The sequence below is a fragment of the Protopterus annectens genome, chromosome 4.part1, assembly GCF_019279795.1.
Source record: "Protopterus annectens isolate FY-2018-M chromosome 4.part1, PAN1.0, whole genome shotgun sequence".
Taxonomy (NCBI): Eukaryota; Metazoa; Chordata; order Ceratodontiformes; family Protopteridae; genus Protopterus; species Protopterus annectens.
This window is the reverse complement of record NC_056734.1, coordinates 592320043-592342682: the sequence shown is the minus strand read 5'-3', so window position 1 is coordinate 592342682 and position 22640 is coordinate 592320043. Positions and strand designations below refer to the sequence as shown.

Genomic DNA, 22640 nt, shown 5'->3' with positions numbered 1-22640 from the left:
CTAAGCAGGAAATGTAATTGGTTATCCACTTTGCAAACATACAAATTCCATTATAAGTGCTTATGTGCGCATGCACGCGCATGTGTGTCATACCTCTCAACCTCTTACTGCAAGAAATCTGGACAAATCTCAACAAAATGGGAGGGGGGCAAAGGCCCAGAAATGGGGATGCATTTTAAATGTTGATCTTATAAACTTATAAAGTTGCTAGAGTAACCGGGTTTGTTTTAACATACAATTTCTGAAGGATTTGAAGTCTGAAATGCCAATGTCTGCCATTGTTTAATGACTTCAGTCCTCAGGCCATGTCAGTGGTTTGCCAGAAAACCACAAACTGTATGAGGAAAAGACCAAAAGTATGAGCCAAAAATTTGGACAGAGGTATGTGTGTATGTGTGTGTGTGTGTGTGTGTGTGTGTGTGTGTGTGTGTGTGTGTGTGTGTGTGTGTGTGTGTGTGTGTGTATGGGTTCCTTGCAGAAAAGCTAGTGATCAAAAGGTGAGTAAGACTGCACAATTGCTGAGGTTGGGGATATGCCCTTACCCCATGTTTGTGCAGTTTTAGAGTTAGTGTATATATAATGCAGGGTTCAGAGGGCTTCCCCTCTACAAAAATTGATTTTTATTTGTTTTTTACTTTAACATTTTGCATGCGCTGAAGCATACATAGTGGCACATCAACGTCAAAATTTTAGATGTTTTGACATATTCGTTTTGTCAGACAGCAAAGTGACACCCCAACCCCTTTTGAAAAAATGGGAAAAGGGGGTGTAGCCAGTTGGATACATATATATATATATATATAAATATATCTATATATATATATATATATATATATATATATATATATATATAAAAGCGGTGAAAAGACTGACCACAGTAAATGCTGTCAGGCAAAACGTCAACGTCAAAACTTTGAGAATTTGGACATTGAACCCATACACACACACACACACACACACACACACACACACACACACACACACACACACACACAAATGCGCATGCAGACATATAATGGAATTTCCATGTTTACAAAGTGGGCAACCAATAACATTTCCTGCTTAGTCCAAAGATGGCATATTTAGAATTCTGACACCAAATGTTAAACTAAGTTTGGAGATCAAATGTGATGTCTGAGTAAAAGCCACAAGCACGCCATACCACTACCAGAGCATTTGGGACAGGTTCTACAGAAAGATAGTCAAATCTGGATTTCAAATCAAATGAATGCATACAGGTCCAATTAAAAATTAAGGCTTTCCAACAATTGTTTTATCATTTCTCATGCTCACTTAAGAAAGAAATATATTTTTCATCTAGCAATATGAAGAAGTCAGAAAAAAATGCAAACAATTTGAAATCATACCATTAAATTTTAAGTGGATTCTCAAGATTATCTGTATTAATTCTGTCTAGTATAGCAAGAAGCAGAGATGACTAATAACTGAACAATTCCATCTCTGTAATTAAGGGCTGATTACTTAATTCCAATTTCCTGACAGAACAATGGCTGCATAAAAATGTATTTATTTTCTGAATCGCTGAAATAGAAGCACACTGTGAGAACATAAATCCAACAAGATCAAGGGCTGGTAAACACTTGACTAAAACTTTCATAAAGACAATACATATTTCTGATCTCTTATTATTGTAAACCCTTTAAATGTTACTCTACAAAGATTTATTTACCATATTCCAGTTAAAGAAATACTAAATTAGACATTCATCAGTCAAAGTAGTAAAACAGCATTGCAAGGAGGGTGGAAGAAATAGTCAATATATAAAGCAAAGAAACAGAACCACAACAATCCAGTGAAACATTATAGCTCATGCTCTATTCTCAATAGTAATGGATTTTTTTAAGCTTTTTAATTATTTTAATTATTTAAATAGTAATAGAAAAGGTGCCCATCAGACTGGATCTGCCTTCTAATTATTGAATGTCATATTATACATCTCTCTTGCTGATGTATCCTTGCAGTCTATTGAGCAATAATTGTAACCAATCTAATGAAGGTTGTACTGTTTTTATTTTATTTCTAACTGGTTGAGTCTCATCAGATATCATCACATATTTTCCAGGGGTGACCATGGAGAACTCTGATTAAATGACTTGCTAAAAGTTACACAATAGATAAATGGAGGCTGATGGACTCAAACACAGAACTACAAGAGGAAATGCATAATTGTATAAATACAAATGCATGTCCCTGCCATATCTGTAAATGTCCACAATATCCGAAATCTGCAGAATCAGCATTTGTAGATTACCTTTGCCAGCAGTTTGCACTCTCCATGTAACCACTCACAGGCAATGTTCCCTGGTATACTATTGAATCTGCAGATGTTAAAAATAGGAACAATGGGCCTTGAAATGTAGTTATATCCAGTTAAATCGCTGGGCATCTTCTTCAAATTTGACTACCAAAAAGCACATAGCACTTCCTGCTTCCAGTTATAACATGGGGTATTATTCAGAATCATGTTTAAAACATATAGTGACAAAAATGATGAAAAAATATGAGTACAATATCAAAGAGACAGACTAAAATCTGTGGATTTTAATGAACTGTACTGCAAAACTTGGTGATCATGTATAAGAGTACCTCCCTGAGTGTGCAGTAGCAAGTCTCACCTAAACCTCACCTACCATCCAACACCCAGTGATGTGTTCAAATAATGAATGAATACATGTTGGTGTCTTCACCATCTGCATGGATATTCATTGGGTATTCGGCATGTAGCTCCAGTGGGGCACTAGAGTTATCTAATGTGAAAGAAGGTGCACTGTAACTAGAAATTTTTTTTATGGTTTTGCAGGGGGCTTCACCCCCCTGCACCTCAATTTGGGGAGCTACATGACCCAAAGCCCTGGAAATTAAATATATCAACTCTGAGATTACACTACATTGAGAGAAACAGTAAATTTACTGCTCCATGCGATCACCATTCAAACCTTTCTTGCAACTTACACTGAACACCTGTAGCATTTAATTCTTTGAACACGGGCAATTCTACATGTATGACTAACAGATATGTAAATCAACTAACAATGCATGCATGATGTCAGTGTCAAATCTGCATGGCAGTCAATCACACATTATTTGCATGCAACATCACGGACATTTGGGAAGTCAATCACGGATGTCACACCCACTCCATGCCCACTTCTGTGCAAAACAACCAGGGAAGCGCTCTCATACATGATCACCCAAAATTCTGTCATACAAGGTCATTTATTTTTGCTTCAGGAAAAGGGAACATTACCTGTGAGTGGTTACACTGAGAATACAAAGTGCTGGAAAAGCTCATGTACAAGTGATTATTCTGCAGATTTGGGCTACTGTGGACATCTACAAATATGATGGGATCTGTAAATGTGTGTCCTCTTTCTTTAAATTGTACTTGCCACTACTATGTTGGTCATATAGTATGGTTTTCTGTGTAACAGACATCCAAAACAAATCAGATGTGATGAGGCGATTCAGAAAATTGTATGAAGGGGGTAAATCAATCTTAAAAATGGGGACATATCTCTTAAAAATATTAACAACCTGTACAGAGGTAAATCAGGCCTGAAAATAGAAAAGTCCCTTAAAAATAGAGACGGTCAAAAGTTCTGCTATCTGGGTATAATGTATTCCGTAAACTTCTTACATGTTTACATACTTTCAAAGCATGCGATTCAGGATGAAACCAATAGGGACACTAGCTCAACACTCTAACTGCAGGAGAGCATTGCCTGGTTAAGTTACTTGTTCACAGTCACACAGTAGGCAAGCAAAAGCTGAGGTAATCAAATGTTGGACTAAGGGATGCAACTCATTCCAACTTATAGCCCTACCCCCCACCCCTGATTACAGACAGAGTATGTAAAATACGGACAATTAGCATAACCAGTCAAAAAGCATGCTTTTATGAGATTAAGTGAAATCAATGCAACCTAGGAAAAGCCATGTGGATTTGTGTAGGGCATGCAGCCTCTACATGGATATTGATTGGAAGTCAAGATTGGGCCCTAGATATTTGTGCAATAAAGCAGAAATCTTTCCACCTAGCCAGTGAGCACTGAACAGAACTGGTCTTCTGTATGTAGAACAATGCAATTGCCAAGCTGGTCTTAATATTTTCATTCCAATAGTCATCCATAGGATTGAGAGCTGTACCCCATTTAGTCATGACACAGTTAGACTCACATATCTTTCTGACAAATTAGTCTACAAAACTGGCTTAAGAAAAAAAAAAAAAGCCTTCACATTCCAGTCCATGTTAACCTTCAAGTTTTAGATATTTACAAATGGAAAATATCATATCACCTGTCCCTGTTCTCCATTTTCAGAGATTGTTTTGGTAGAAGACAGAAAATCAAAGGCAGCACGCCCAACATTTATCTTTTAAATAACTAGAATAAGCTACTTTACAAAATTAGAAAGGTTATGAAAATGCAGTTCAAACGTAACACAAAAAGCATTATCTTAAGTACAGTATGTACTTATACTGTAGTGTAACCTAATTATAAACAGATCTTAAAAATCCCATTAGCAGTTGGTTATAATTAGTTTTCTGAGTCAATGACTGGTACTCAACGACTTACTATGGTACACCTTTACGTACACCTGTTCAGTGCAGTGGAATATTTTTATGCTTGGGCTGGAATTCCTAGTTGCTATGCAAATATGTTAAGGCGATCGGTGCTGTTCAAGTATAAATATAGCCAAGGTGCAGTTTATAAAGGCTATTCATGTTAATGCATGACAGTCTCAAATAAACTGATGAAAATGAAGTAATTATGAGATGGTAATGAGAAAGGATGTAAAATATCTTATGCTAATAACTACTCCTCCTGCCTGTTTGCGATTAATAGTTATATTTTGACACAGTTCTGCTCCATGCACAGATTCTTAAAAAAAAAAAAAGGCAGAATCACCCTGTTCATCACTTTGCAATTAACAAAGATGCTCAATCTTGCTACTAGCATTGCAATTTCCTGGTCAGAGCTGCTTATGTTGGCCAAGTGGTGCTCAGAGGCCAAGAAGGCGAATGTACAGATAGAGAATAACTCATCATAATTTTGATGATCAAGAAATCCTTGATAGATTTGGAGTAGACAGGGGTATTGTAAAGGTCTTAGTGAACATATATGGTCCCCACAGGAGTACTGGGGGGTGCTTGACTTTATTATCCCTATGGATACTAAAGTATGTATAGACCTCGTTATACTTGCTGCAGGGACACATTGAGTATTTCCCAGGCTTCTGCCTCGAGGATACTTCAGCAGCTACTGGAAGTACACTTGGCACATGTGGATCTGTGCATCTACTTCACAATGTCACCTCAGGACCAGTCCTGGACCATGTGTGCCTTTTATTGGATGAGGTGCTTGCTGTGCTAGACTGCACCCATATTGCCATTGGGGCCTCATCAGGTCCATGGGGAGGGTACCACAATAGGAAGGATTGCCATTCAATAAACTGCCAGGTGGTATATTACACATGGGGTGTGTCACCAGCATCTCTGCCCAGAATCCTGGCAATGCACAGGATTCACATATATGGCACACTAGCTCACTTAGCCACCTCTTCCTGCATGGTAGGATGCCCAGAGGTCATCTTGTTGGTAAGTAATTTTTTTTTCATTTAATTAGTTATTCACAGTAATACTAAATCAAGTTTCTTTTGCTTTGTTTCCCCCCTTTTCTCTTTTTTTGTTCTGTTTTTCAGGTGATGCAGGATACCCTCTGGAGCCATGGATCATGAAACCAGTGAGACAGATGAGTGGAGCTGTGGAAGATACTTATAATATAGCCCTGATCTTGACTAGTTTTGTCATTTCAAAAAGCCTTTTCAAATGCTTGGATGAGTCTGCAGGTGCCCTTGAGTATGACTCACTCATTGCATACAGGATGTTTACTGTATGTTGCATTCTGCTTAGCATGATCATGTGCCAGCTTGGTGGTGAAGTGGCCCATGCTGTTACTGCAGCTCCCAGTTCCAGTCCTACTATGACTAATGGTGACCAGCTGGCAGCAGCAGTAAGGAACCTCATGTGGCAGGCTTGTGCTCGGGCATACGACTGCTCAGGTAATGAGACGGTGTCTAGTCCAGAACAATGGACCTTGATATTTAGGTTAGTGTTTCCTTTCTTATAAAAAACACTGATAATATAAATAATGCATGCAATGTTATGTGTGGCTATGTTGTGTGCTGTATGGTCTACTGTCACTATTCAACAGACATTCCCTCTTATCTTTAAATTGTTTTTATTTCAGAATACGTATTCATATTATTCTTTATGGATGGATGAGAGCAGGGGGAGGGAGTGGGGCTGAAGTCTGAGCTGAATGCATTGGCTAGCAGATGTGTTATACCACTCTACTCAGTGAAGGAAGTACCATTTACTACCAGTTATGCACCCTGTTGCATGTTACCCTTGAGGTTTCACACATACCTTTTGAAGGTCTTGTGGTTGCCTTTAGCCTGAGGGGCTATCTTGGCCTTGTAATTGACCTTGTTGGATTTAATTAGTCCTGTTATTTTCCTGTTTAGTTTAACTAGTGAGCTCTTTTCATTCTGAGAGATCTAAGGAGGTGGATAACGTTTTCACCAAAATTTGGAAGCCCAGAGGGGACAGATGCAGGCCATCTTTGGAAATGCAACATGGTCTGTTGCCAATGTCCACTCAGGCTGACAGACAATGAATCTCCCTGTATAACATCAGAAACTAAGCTAATTGTAAAAGTCAATCATTTTTTGTTCATACTGTGGCATCATCCTTGGTTAAGGCACAATGATACTCAGTGCAAGACACATACTTTTCTGAGACACATATTCAAAGAAGATCTTAATGTCTCTCTTCACATAGTACAGAAAGATACTTCTCAGGTCATTTCCAACCACATGGACTACAATACAATCATATTGTTACCTGTGGAGCAAAGACTTGAGTGCATGTACAAATTGGTGGATCCAGGCTCCAGATAAGCAACTGACCGTGACTTTCTCTTTGTTCAGTCTTATTTTCTTTGACTATGAGCACTGCCTTTATTGAAATTAAATACTTGCTCATTCAAAGCATCTGAATACTGGGTCACATTGTGCACACACATATTCTGCAGTCATTTTTTTTAATGAGTCCATTTCCTTTGAAGATAAACAGTGACATCAGTGTATTAATCTAATGTTTTCACTACTATCTTGAGAAGCACTTGTAGTGTGAGACATGCTTCTCTGTCTTCAGACAGTACCCCTTCCACTAAATCTTACAAGACTGACTCCTGTTTGAGTCTGATAGTGTATGAATGGAGGCAGACATGGATGCTTGGTGTGCCACCATGCTATGGATCAGTGTAATCAAGGCATTATCCCTAACCTCTAGCATTTCCATGTAGTGTTAGAATTCCTCATGTGCACCTTGGAGAACTCTGACCATTTCTAATTGACTCTCTGTAGCAGTGCACTGACTTTAACAATGCCACACCATATTTGCTGCTAGACAGCCAACGCTTTACATGTTTTCTGAGGTAGATTGTTCCTCCCCAACCCATTCAAAGTGAAACTTGGACAACTGGATGGAGAACAGGAAATTCATCCCTGGTTTGACACCTATATCTATAATGGACACAGGCAGCTTGTAAATGGTTATTCTCCCAAGCCCCTGCTTCCTAAGGTATCATCTCCCAACCCCCTACTTACACTTATCAAGGGTACTAGAACTTGTCAGAAATTTGGGATCCATGGCTATGCTTAATAAGGTCCTTGTGGTCATTAACCTAGTAAACACCTATGACCTTATAAACCTATATGGTTGTCCCTTGCACCTCTTTGTAGAGATGTCACAGTGGACACTGCTACTTCTAAATTTCTACCATCATCCAGAAGACGTTCCTGTTGGTCTGGAGACACTGGAGTTGAGGTGCATTAATTTTCTCCCTGTACAACCAGTAGTGTAATGTCTCTTAAGTTCTTGACTTTGTGATCCAGTGTCACTTCCTGGGTAGTTACTAACATGGTGTGGGGTAGGAGATCCTGCCATTAAACTTGTTGACTGTGTACCACTTTCCTCAGGCCATCTCATAAGTATGACTATATTATCATCATCATCATCATCAACCATTCTGTTGCTGATACCTTCTAAATTTAATGTAAGGCAGAAAAGATTGTTTCTGCTGTTGGCCCTGTAAGGAATTAATCATTTACATTACTACTCAGGCACTAGAGTACACTGCTGTATGCTCTGTAATGAGGTGTAAAGGACACTTACCAAGTGCGCTCTGTTCAGTGTCATTATGTGCAGAGGTGGAGGACTCACCCGTTAATCGTATTTGCCATGTGTTAGATGTAATCATTAATTTCTCTAGGTAAATATGTTACAGTGGTCAAACCAACCTTCCAAAGAAGATGTCTGTTGGTGCTGCACATGTGGGTAATAACCAGTATCCACACCACTTCTGATTATGCCCATGCTATCTTCATCTGTTCCACAGTCATCCACCCAAATGTAGAGGATAAGTCCTCATCAGGTATTAAGAGAATAAGTGTTTGAGGTGCCCCCAGAAGTATGACAGGTGATTGCACTCTGCCTCAACTTTACTCTACACATCCTACCACATTATTGTACATCTTCTTGTACTGTGTTAATGTGTGGCTTCTTCTACCAACAGCATTTATATCCATAGTCACTTGTTACTAGGCCTTTGCCTCTCAGCTTGTTTAGTTCTCCATTTCTGCAAAGGCATTTCCCATGTGTTGTAATGGCTGCCTTAAGGATGCAGTTCCCCTCATGACTAAAATTGTCTTTTGTCTGTCTGGATCCCCTTTTTTTACATTATTACCTTACCTAAAACAGCATGGGGAAGTAATATACTGAAGCTTGATCCTCTCATCAGACAAACAACACAGTAATGAAAGCATGCCTGTATTTCTCACAAAAAAGCAAAGATATGAATACAAAATCATTTATGATGACAAGACACCCATATTATATACCCATACTGCAAGTCCAATTACTCCCAGTTAAAATTGTGTTGTGTTAACCATACATCATCCACAAATGCATAATATTACTGCAACACTTGTCATCCTACAACATTGCTAACAGAGTTGTATCCTTTTCCTACCACTTTTCTATAGATATACTGTCATAATTTTTCTTTCATTTTGGCAATCACAAATGCCACAGTAAAACAGTATGTATCCTGACAACACAATACATTGACAAAAGCGTAGAACATCAGACTGTACTCACATCTGATTATACACTATTGTCCAGAATAGCATAATTTAAATGTAAAAAAGTATTACAAATATTTATCTTTCACATTGCAATCAGTACTACTTCACTATACATTTCTACTACTACTGTCATGATTTCCCATTATAACACTCATGTCATCACTATTAACATGAATAAACTTCATCCAACATTGAAATAAATGAAAAATTCAATTCTCCTAGTAAAAAAAATATCTATTAATTCAGTAAGTACAACTTCGCAATGATTTATAACCTTGTATAACATTTGTAGCCAACAGTTTGATGCAGTTTCAAACAAAAAATTTTTTTGCTTTTTTTGTAATAAAATATGTTAAAGGAGGGTTGGGGGCAGGGCACAGAAATGGAACCTGAATGGCTGGGGCAGGAGGGGAGGTGTGTCATTCCTCTGACCACGTGGTTGGTGTGCCAGTAGAAGGAAAGTCCATTTTTTCTTCTTTTTTTTTTTTTTTGCTGGGGGGGGGGTACGTAGAGCTAACTGCAATAAGTCAATCCCTTGTAGCTTATGTCAGTGAAGTGCTTTTTTGTATTTTTTTTATTGTTCCTCTGAGGGGCGGGGCACTGGTTCATAGTACCAGCCCAGGGTGTTAGTGGAACCAGCTGTGTTTCTGGATATTTTGATCTTACTTGGCAAACTTTGTGCTTTCCCCACAAAACAAATCTACCCCTAAATTGAATAATCACAACTAAATATGGCTTTATTAAACTTACTCATGTAAAATCAAGATCATTTACATGTTTCATATGTAAATTAGGCCATTACACTTATTTATATAAATTGCAATGATAAGTAACTTTATATGTCATCAGATTCACATTACTAGATCTCATATATCTCAAATTTCTCTATGCATAGAAAAGGGAAAACATTTAGGTTATATAATCGTGAATCTAATCCATGCTTGTCCTGCATACTGTGACACACTTTATCACCTCAACACAATCGACAGTTTCTATTATAGCAAAGTGATACCCGCTGGAATATTTGTTTAGAAAGTAAAGAAAAAGAAAAGCATTATTTAATGATGTAGAGCATGGTTATAGAAATGAGTAATGCATGACTTACAAGTCAATTGCAAAAACACATACTATAACACAACTGCACAGAAGAAGATATTTATATAAGCAAATGAGAAAATATTGATTTAGTGAATAACTTTCATTTGCCATGACAATAAAATGTAAAACTACTCTTTTAGAAACATATCTGTGTGACAGACAAGTTTGTTAAAACCAAAATTGCCAATAATAGCAGTTCCAAAATTGATGACCCTATGTGGTAGCTGAGTTTGGCTATGGTGATGTCACAGCCCAGAGGGTATGGTTCCCATCCTCTAAACCACAGCCATGCAGTTACATTCCTCACTTTGGCACTGGAATTTTGAAATATGGAAACACCTGTGAAACCATGAGGCTCTGATAAGGAGACCAAAATCATCTACCTCTTGCAGGATTTGTACCTGTACAAGTTTGAAAGAACAGTACCTGGCATGGAGTGGAAAAAGGTTAACATCTGCCAAGTGATGGGTGAGCACCTGATGGGATCACATGCTCTGGGCCCAAGTGCCGGCATTGGTATGATGACCTGCAGAAGACCAGGCCTAACCAGCTGGCTGAGTAGGTAGAACAGGATATGGTAAGAAGGTGAGAGCTCTACAGTATGTAGTAAAACATTTTATTTTAAAATGTTAACTAAAATAGGTCTTAAAACAAACTAGCTAAGTATTACATAAATGCAGGTAAATGTACAAAGAAATGTGTACGTGCCAATAAGTATCTATATATAATCCAAAAGTAGGATTAAATGGGTCTATATCGACATGCTGATAGGAACCCGAGTAAACATATCTGTAAAAAGAAATGCATCTGTATAGAAATACTGCATGTTTATAAGCATATGTTTTTGTATAAATGCAAATGTATATGTATGAGTATACAGATATAAAAGTGTAAAATACACATATAAAAGTGTAAATGTGCAGAAATATACAAATACATATAAATATATATATATACATGTCTAAATACATTCACATATATATATATATATATATATATATATATATATATATATATATATATATATATATTTCTACACAAACAGCTGTGTTCACATTTGCATTGCCTCATAATTACATATACTGCCAGTATTAGCTTATTACTTAATTGTACTACAAACAAACAGGTGTAAAAAGCTTTGGTTTCTATAGGCAAGAAACTATTTGGCAATATGATACATTTGATAAATGTTTAGTCTAGTCATTTCTTCAAAATATTAATTGCATGTGCATGTACAAGATGGCTGACCTCTGTTAGCCACCACACCTTAAATGGGGGGAGGGTTGAATTAGCAAGTGACCAGCACAGTGGTTAGTAAGACATACACTCTTCTATGTCTTACTTTCAGAATTTAAAAGTGTATTGATAAAAGCAACTTTACATGATCTGATTTAGAAATGTAAGTGTGGTATACATGGTGCAGTGCAACGCAATAATTTCAGTGAAAATATTTGCAAAGGTTGAAAAAAAATGCACATCCGCCAAAAAGATAAGCTGTACACAAACATCAAATGTAACAGTCTGAAGAACATCAGGATATTCTTGCAGTTTATCTTGCTGAAAACAAAAATATATTGTGTTACAGATTGATTCAGTAGAAATACTTCATGAAAATATGAACTTTTTCTGATTTACCGGTTAGCAAATGTAAGCATATAGGGGAGACAGATTCAGTACAATTACATACAAAAATAAGCAACCACATTCAGTTCAAGTACTAGAATAACTTCTGTACTTTGCTGATTAATGCATATAATCATGTAAGAAACATGTATGAACTATCCTCTATGTCTTTCATGTGTACAAGAAAGAGGAGGTTTCATATAACCAGGCACTAGAAGAAAGACACCTTAAGATGTTGCCCGACGATGCCTGTGAGTATGCAAACATGATTCTGAAATAAAAAAGTACCCCCCCCCCCAAAAAAAAAGTGTTGAATAATACCTGAATTTTTTCTTTGTACTATTTATTTTGTACTTATAATTCCCGAAGTAATTTACACACATAAGTAATAAAAGATGCAACATGCTTTCAATACAATATTGCAGAATTACCATTTCTTATACTACACCCATATTTCCTTAGAAGAATGCAAATGTAAAAATCACCGCTACTTCATATAATTATTCTAATAGTCCACAGGTTTCCAGAACCATTTCCCAGAATATTTTTTCCTGAATAAAGATTTAATAAATATAAGAAATCACTGTTAATAAACCCCCAGTCCGCATTTCTGGATACACTGGAAAATATCAAGGTCCTACCAAATGCCCTAATATTGGGTGATTTCAATTACCCAAACATTAATTGGGAGAACTACTCAAGTACTAACTCTCTTGCCCAACACTTCCTAGAATTTATAAACTCAAATGCCCTGGATCAACTGGTCAACACCCCCACCAGAGGGAACAATATATTGGACCTGGTCATCACCAATGTGGGCGATTGGTGTTCCACACCGGAGGTCAACCCCTCGCTGGTTAGATCACATCATATATCACTCTGGATATCCACATTCTGCCCCCACCCCCAATCAAGGAAACCACTGTGAAAAACTTCAAGGCAAACTTCACGTTACTTAAGACCGAGGTGGAAAGGTTCATAGCCCCCCTGCTAAAGGACAATGCTGTCCAAGCTGCTGAATCCCTTACAAAGGCACTCTATGAGCACCTGCAAGAATGTATGGATCATGCTATCTCAAGCAAAACCAAGACTCACTCCTCCAAGAAAAAGAAACCAATCTGGTGGACCCCTGCCATAAACAAGCTATACAATAGAAGGAGGAAACTAGTACAGAAAAGAGTAAAATCCCAAGAAGGAAAGACATCCCTGATCAGTATCAGCAAGAAACTATGATCCCTCATAAAATCATCCAAGACTAGCTTCAAAAGAAAAATTGCCAAGGACTCCAAAGATAACCACAAAGAATTCTTTAGCTATGTCAAGAACCTAAGTGGAAACTCTCAGATCTGGTCTGAGTTAGTGCAGAATGGCACAAAATACACTGAACCGACTGATATTGCCAACATTTTGGCAGACAAGTTTAGTGCAAACTTCACCCCCCCCCACCCACTAAAGGGCCCATAACCATACCAGAAGAATGTAGAGCCCCAGCAATAACTGACACACAGGTTAAAATAGCCCTATCCAAAGCGAAAAACACAGCTTCAATGGGACCGGACAGTGTCCCAGGCTGCGTCTTACATGAGCTCCAAAATGAACTAACCCCTCACCTAAATACACTGTTCAAACTCAGCCTCTCTACAGGCTATGTACCCACAGAGTGGTGCACAGCAACAGTTATCCTGCTCCACAAAGGTGGAGCCACAACGGACCCTGGGAACTATCGACTATAAGCCTGACTATCCTGGTCTGCAAAGCTATGGAGCACATCATCATGGAACTCATTAACAGAGACATTGGGAACCTCCAAACAATGGACCCTGCCCAGTTTGGCTTTGTTAAGGGCAGACCATGCCTCCTAAATCTGGTGGACTTCTCTGAGACAGTTACCAAGGCTTTAGATGAGGGAAAGGAGGTCCACACAGCCTACCTAGACCTCGCAAAGGCTTTCAACACCATTCCCCATTCTGGTACTATAGATAAGCTCAACATAAACCCCTATGTCACGAGATGGGTTTCCAATTGGCTCATGGATAGAGCCCAAATGGTGAGAGTTGCAGGCTCTAGGTCTGACTCTAAACCAGTTGCAAGTTGCATCCCCCAGGGCTCAGTCCTGGGACCCCTCCTGTTTGGTATATACTTCTAAGAGGTACAGGCAAGCACAGGAGGACTATGGTTGACCAAGTTCACAGACAACTGCAAACTGGGGGTCATAATTGACTCTCCGGCTGCTACAGACATCCTCCAGAAGGGTCTCACTGAGACAGATACTTGGTGTCAAAATCATGGCCTCAAGCTAAATGCCAAAATGTGCATAGTCATCCCCTTTGGAAAAAACAAAGTACCCACAAACTATCACATACGTGGTAGTCCCCTAAATACAAAAAATGTAATAAGGGATCTGGAGACCCAAGTAGATAGTAATCTCTCCTTTGATAATCATATTGCCAAGGTGGTTAGAAAATCCTTCTATGTGGCCCACCTAATCACAAAAGGGTTTGCATCTAGAACAAAATAGGTTACTGTGCCCCTCTACTCATCACTCATCAGACTCATCATAGAGCACAACGCCCCATTTGGGATGTACCTTACAAGACACCTGCAACAGCTGAAAAGACCAAAGAAGTACTTCACCAAGAGGATTACTGGCCTGAAACAGATGCCCTATGCAGCCCGACTGAAGAAACTCCAGCTGTACTCGGTTGCATACCACTTACTCAGAGGTGATCTCTGCCTGACATACAAGGCCATGTCCAACCCAGAATTGATGGACATGCTCCACCTAAAAAAAACAAATCCCTGAGAGTCACACACTCTAGGGATCTAAACATCACCACAACGATAAATAGGAAGTGCTGGAGGGATAGATTCCTGTCCCAGAGACTCCCAATGCTTTGGAACAGGATTCCAATCCAAATTAGGCAGAGCCCCTCACTAACACTCTTCAAGAGAAACCTTGACGAGTAGATGGGAAACAGAAAATTTACCCCGAGGATCACTGCAGTGGCTCTGCTGGACAGATGCACAGGGAACTAATGACTCTGATGGACAGAGGCACAGGGAACTAATCTAAGGGGGCGATGAAAGCCAACACACATTCTGGCTAGGCTTATAGATACCCTTGGGCAAATAGCCTACTATTTACCTATGAACCAATGAAAAATTTAAAGTCTTGTGGACCAGGTATCCTCTTGCGACAAACTCCTCTTCACCTCTCTCCCTTCTTCACTAATCATGTCTCCTATACCCTCTAACCTACAACCTGTCCAAACTACCCTCATACAAAAAATATCTTTTTCAATCTTTCCTGTCTTCCCCTTTCCTCTCTTTTACAATGTGTCCACATAAGGATAATCCTGCAGAAAACCTTAATCCCCTTTATACATTTTTAAAATTTAATAAAAACAGCTGTGCTGCTTGCCTTTAGTACTTTAAATAAGCTTGAACTTAACTGCATTCCTCCATAACACCCAAATACTTCCCAAATCATATATAAGCACATACATTTTTATTGTAGTACTTCACACATACCTTAAGGATAACTTCATCACTTTTACCTATTTCATGAAAGTGGATTTTTTTTTACCAAAAACTTTCACATTTACTTAGCATGAATAATCTGCAATTAGTGTATTTGCAGACAAACACAGTGGCACTCTTTGTGAATAACCACTATGAAAGTGTAAACCTTGGGACTATGAATACCACCATTAGTATGGCACATCTGTAAATGCTTTTTGTTCTGCTTTATTATGCCATAAAACTACTGCATTTCTGTATGTTCTTTCCTCCTTAGCAAATGTATACTTTAGGATGCAATGTTCAACATTAAATCTATGCTTTGAAGCCATGTTAACACTTCTAAGTGGATATGAATATTATACAAATGTCCTCAATATACTATTCTTTACTTTTTTCTCCACGGTTCACAATATGTAACTTTACCCAACTGCTGTGTTTTCCTTTTTTACTGATGTTGCTTCAGTGGTTCCCTTTCCTCTGTAAAACGGAATCTACCTAGACAGGCTATTGAGTTTAACAAAGTAAATAAATAAAAAAGTAATCAGGCTAACAGAGTAAATAAAATGAATGAGTGAGTACATTCTTGCATCTCTGAATTAAATGCATCTTATTTATCAAAACCATTGTTTCTTACACACTTTCTACTTATTTTTTCTTACAGATTACTTCATTGTGCATTACCCTGCCCGATATTCCATAATAAATTGATATGGATTGAATTATACAGAAGTAGCTTTCTCATTCCTTTCTTGTGACTTAAATTTTCTGCAAGGGCTATCACCACTTCAGTATTACACAATACTTGGCTGATCATATCTTCATGAATATCTAAATCAGGTTCCTTATGTGTCTCAAGTATATTAATAAGAAGGAAGAGAAAACATTCACTCCTGCTGGAACGGAAAAGATGAGGGAATGCTATTGACTTGCTTAAATTGTCTGATAAATATTTCAGGACATTTTTATGGTAATCCAGATCCAGACTTTTAAATTTAAGTATGGTCACAGGAAAAAAAATATCTATGCTGTTATGCTGAGTGCACATTGCAGGCTTACTTTTACTTGTAATAAAATTAATAAGAGTCTGGAGTGACAGCATCAGCTTTCTGATTCTGTTGCATTTTTTAAGAATTCTGTGCTGATGCTAAAGCAAATGCTTGTGGAATACAAGCACAAAGTCCTAATTATTTGCAGGTAATCTCAATGCTGTTAGCGGCTCAGGTTCTTGACGGCAATAGCAGAGGAGGATGGGTGTGCTCATCCTGGACGGGAAGATGAGGAAAAGATGACTGCATGCTGTGTAGGTCCCCTCAAAGGAGTTTCTGTGATGCACATACATGGTCTGTTGGGGGTAGGTATACAGCACATTAATTCACCAACTGGCGGCCTTCATAACTGGCAAACAGAATACATGAAGCCATGTGGAGAATGCAATATGGGCTTCCACAGTGGCACAGATTGTTCATTGTCTTGTGTAGGGAGTGCAGTTAGGACAATCAAATGATCTCATTGTCAGAATGTTTATCTATTTATTAATTTATGCATTCTTTCATTCATTTATTTATCTTTGCTTACTGGGAGTGTCTGAATGGGATAAAACCCTTTTCAGCAGAGGCCCATGCAAAAAAGTTCCACATTTAACACCAGTATTGACACATACACATACACACACACACACACACACACACACACACACACACACACACACACATTTTATAAATATATATATATATATATATATATATTAATACAAGTAAGAGAGTGAAGGTTAACATTATTTTAAAGTGTGCATACATGAGAGAAAAAGCATTACAAAAGCTTATATAAACATCATTTAGAAATAGAGTATGTGCATGGATATATGCAATGCTAATCATTCATTTGAAATAGACACAGGCCTGTATGTAGTAGAAAGAGATATAACATTGCAAAAAATGATGTGATATTACCAGCAGTGTCTACCAATTAAACTAATGAAAAAAAATGCAGCTTAGCTATGAAAATATTAGAAAGAGGAGAAGGTGGTTGACAGTATAAAACAGTATGATATGTTAGTAGTAGAGCAACTATGAATGTACTATTACATTTAAGACTGCGCAATGAAGTAATTAGAAAAGAGGGAATAGATGGAGGCTACTTAGACTATTAAAAGGAGTATTCATTTTTGACAGATGGGGAGACAAAGTGATGAAACTCTGACAGAGGGGGGAAGAGGGATAGTGGTTGATGTAATTAGAGAGAAAAAAGAGATTAATTCTTGTCATTTACACTCCATGGTTGCTCTAGATCATGCAAAGTGTGGTTTACTGAGTATCTTTCTGAACTGAAGGAGAAAAAGGGGGAAGTGGGAAAAATGAGTAGGTAACAGGTTTGGCCATGAATTGTATTCTAGCTGAGAGAGGATTAGAAGCAGAACCAATTTTTCCTTGGATACTGTTTTATTACTAACTTGAACATATGTGTCTTGTTTGTTTTATTTACAGTGAGATGGAGTTCCAATTTTTAGTGTCTCAGTGGAAATATAGGAATCCCCAACTGAGTTCTTGTTTTGGACAATAGAGAGCAGAGCAGAGATTTGTTATTTGACCATAACAGTATAGAAATAAAGCATGGTTGGAACATATTTTTCAGTGATGGGCATTTTTCAGGGAAATGAATTAAAATTTGGACTTTCTTAAGTTGTTAGTATATTAGGTAGGGGGGAGTTCTAGACAGTATAAATATTTAAGGGCTATGGATTGGTAGGTTTTTAGTAGGGTACTCTGCTGCAAATGTGGGTATTTTATTATAACATGCATCGTTTAGTTTTATGGGTGGTATTGAGATTTGTAGAGACAGAGGACTGTACCTCTCATCCTCTTAGAGGAAGAAATCTGGACAAACTCATCAATAATGGGGGGACAAAGGCCTAAAATTAGAGAAACATTTAAATATTGCTCTTACAAATTTAGAAAATTGATAGAATAACAGGTTTTGGAGTAACATGAATTTCCTGCAGGTTATAAAGTCTGAAACTTTAAATGTCTGTTCTGATTTGCCAGAAAAAACACAGTTTTATGAGAAACAGATGAAAAATATAAGGCAAAAATCTAGACATTTTGCAAAAATCTGTACAGCTGAGAGATATGTAAGATGATGCATATAAAAGGTAAGGAAACAGGTACACAGCAGCTATGGATTTTCTTGCAGACTGTGTGAGAAAATGTTTTGCTGTGCACACTGACCCTAGTTTCCAGTGGGTCTTTTCGATAGCCTGGACCAGGTGTTGGATGTATTTAAGTCTGTCATAAAGAAAAACTCCAAGTAGCTTTGTTTGTGGTACACATTCAGTTTTTGTGTTGTCAGATGACAGGAAGTGGAACTTGTGTTTTTGTTCAATGAGACTTTTGAAGGCGAAGCACATTAGTTTTGTCTTTTTGGATTGAGGAGTAAGTGTGCATTGATAAGCCAAGATTCTATGGCTAGAAAAACCTGTTGACTGACGTCTTGTAGGGTATGTGGTGATTATGCAGAGCAGATAATTGTTGCATTATCTGTATACTGGATGAAGGTTGCTTGTTAAGAAGCAGTATGAAGTTTGTTGCTAAACATGTTAAAAAGGAGAAACCCAAGTACTGAACCCTGGGGAACCCCAACTGTAACTGTTAACAAAGGTTGAGAGATCTTGCTTACACTTGACTGCTTGTTGCCAGTTTGACAGATAACTATGGAACCAGGTTAGAGCTGATTTTTTTTGGCCGAAGAGATGCTAGTTCATGTAACAGTTTCTGATGTGATGTCATGTCAAGGACTTTTAACTGGTTGAGAAAAATAGACAAGACTTGGTCCCTATTGTTCTCTGTGTTCACTGATGCTGTTGGTAAAGTTGAGGAGGATGTTTGCTGTGCTATGATTTGGCTGAAAACCATGCTATGTGGGAGAAAGTAAGCTATGGTCATTAAGGAATTTGATTAACTGGGAGTCTATACATCTTTCCAGAATTCTGGATTGGTCTGTTAAATTGCTACCTTTATGGAGGGGGATTATGAATGACTTTTTCCAGATTGTTGGGACACAGTTTTCATGTTTGGATCTCTTGATTAGCATGGAGATGGGGAAAGCTATGAATGCAACTGCAATTTTTAGGTATTCTCTTGGTAGATCAATAGCTGCCAGGGTTGTCAGCTTTAATTGAAGCAAATATTTTTTTTTTATTGTTGAAGTAGGGACAGGTGTGGGCATGAATTGCTGAGCAATATTATGGGCTTCTGGAATGGTGGATGGTAGGTTGGAGTTTGTTTGGCGATTAACAGGACTGAGTAAATGAAGTGGTGGTTAAATTGAGCTAGAACACTGTCTGAGTCCTTATCGATTGTAGGAGAGGGTGTGGATATTTTTTAATGGATTCCAGGAAGAGAATGTCATTGTTCTGATGTGAGTTTTGGAGTTTTAAGAAATAGGAGTTTTAGTTATTGGTTATTTATTGCTTAGGTATGTTTTGTTAACATTTTTTTAACCAGGTAGGTGAGCTTGCCCAAAGATCTTTTTCAGGCATTAGCCAAGCCACTTAGCAACCACACTGCAGCTTCAATACTTATTACATATATTGATATTAATATAGAGGTATAGTTACATTCATGCATGTGCAGAACTTTTGGAATAACAACAATAAATAATGTATAAGCAGAGAGTAAAGTGGCACAATAAAGCAGAGCATATAAATACTCAAAAGTGTCATACAGTACTGTATAATGTGTTATCAGACCTAACTTACTTCATGACATAAAGTAATAACAGACATTGTCTACCATATTATATAAAGTTTTAACATCCTGAGAATGAGCATGGATTGTCCAAATATCAAATGGATGTGGATTTAACTAAACTGGTAGTGTTTTCTAAAATAAATAAATGGGCTGTCTAGTCAGAACTGGGGGTGGGGCCTAAAGAATATATTTTATCAAATGCTAACTTCCATCAAAGGGATGACCTGTCCAGACTCATTTGCTACCCCTTTTTATCTACATATTCACCTTCAGCCAATAATTTGCAGTCATTTTCTTTAATAAGTCAGGTGGTCTGCAAGCATACATTTCTGTTGTTTGCAAAAGTACACTTGCAGTAAATTCATAAAAATAAAGCAAAGCAGCTAACTCATGCAGTCGAGCTGAATATTTTTGATATTCCATGTTGCAACAGGACGCTTTAACAAGCTACATACCGTAATAAAATAGAAGGATATTTACTGACATGAATTTTTTTAAAACCAAGAACATAATAAAACAATGCATCAGTCATAACTTAAAAGCAGAAGATGACCAAGACTTGATATATACAACTTCCCATGAATATTGTAGGCCTAGAATTATTTTCCTACAGAATTTTTCATGCAGCATACCTCTCAACCTGCAGACATCAAGAATCTGGACAAAGGGTCCAAAAGTACACCCAAGCAACAATCTGGACATCTAATTAGCATAACATTTGCATGTTGATCATAACCCCTCTCACTTTCTATGGAATCATAGGATATCTTTACCATCAGAAACACAAGTTACAAAAACACAATGGTGGCAAAAATGATGGAACATACAAACATTTTATTATGAGATGACATATCAACATAGAAAAAAATGCTTTCAGCCAAGCTGCTTCATATTGTCTAGTTTTGATGGTTTGATTGCCTCAACCTTTATTTGCCTACTGTGTGACTGTTTAGCAGATGGTACTTATGGGCTTAGTCTGAAAAAAGGCCATAAACCCCATGCTACACAGTCAATCCCTGTTAACAATACAAATAAATATGCATGAAATATACATGCACTAACAAATCAGATGTACAGACAAGTCATCAGCTACATGCGATAAAAGATTATCACCCAGCTTTCACTATAAGACGGCCTAGCAAGACAAATGCAAGGCACAAATGCTGGACTCCTGTTGGGGTTCCAACTCCACAGTTTAATTGAAAAAAGAGTAATGATGCCCTGACCTAAGAATTATATATGGGAATGCTCCTCAGACTCTCATTTAACATGACCTTATTGGGCTTAAAAGTAACATGGCAGATAGTCAGTCAAGTACAAATGAAAATTAAAAGAAGGAAGCACAGTGATCATAGGTTCATAGGTACATAGGTGTGTACTAGGCTAATGGCCCAGGAGCCTTTAAAAGCCTAGCCCATAGGATCATGCCATCCAACCTTAGTTCCCAGTGCCTCTGTCAAGAAGAGCCACTGGAGTGATCCCTGGGGTGAATTTTCTATTTTCCATCCACTCATCAAGATTCCTCTTGAAGAGGGCCAGTGAGATGCTCTGTTTGACATGTATGGGAAGTCTATTCCATAGCATGTGCAGTCTCTGAGTTATGAACATGTCACTCCAGCACATTCTGTTGATTGTGGTAATGAGGTTTAGGTCTCTGGAGTGTGTGGTGCGGAGGGATTGGGATTTCTTTAGATGTAGCATTTCTAACAGAGCTGGGTCAGACATGTCTTTGTAAGTCAAGCAGAGATCGCCTCTAAGTAGATGATATGAGACAGAGAATAGTTGGAGGTTTTTGAGTCTGTCCATATAGGACAAGTGTTTAAGGCCTGGGATCCTCTTTGTGAGGCCTCTCCAGTTGTTGCAGGTGTCTAGTGAGGTACATGCCAAATGGGGCATCGCACTCGGATGATTGGCCTAATGAGGGAAGAGTAGAAGGAGACAATTACCTCTTTCTTCCTGAATGCAAAACCCTTAGTAATGAGATATGCCACATAGAAGGACTTTCTGACCACAGTGGCAATGTGGTGGTCAAAAGAGAGGTTGATGTCAACCTGTGTTCCCAGATTTCTTATAACTCCTTCTGTGTTCAGTGGACTACCATCAGTGTGGTAATTCATGGGAATTGGGTTTCCCCAAAGAAGATGACAACACATTTTTTGGCATTGAGCTTAAGGCCATGGTTCTGACACCAGTCATTGGTCTCAGTGAGGCCTCTCTGTAGGACATTAACATCACTTGAGGAGTTAATAATAACTCCCAACTTGCAAATTGTCTGCAAACTTTGTCAGCCAGAGTCCCTTTGTGTTGGCCTGGACTTCAGCGAAGTAGACATCAAATAGGAAAGGACCCAAAACCGAACCCTGTGGGACTTCACTCATGACTGGTCAGCAGTCTAACTTGGAGTCAGCTACTTTCACACTG

At 38.1% G+C, this 22640-nt stretch overlaps 1 protein-coding gene across 4 annotated transcripts in view; it reads right to left on the bottom strand.

Moving 5' to 3' along the window:
• MASP1 (MBL associated serine protease 1) overlaps positions 1 to 22640 on the bottom strand; it is a 1330562-nt gene that overhangs the window by 1248343 nt on the left and 59579 nt on the right. The gene's annotated exons all lie outside the window — the stretch shown is intronic.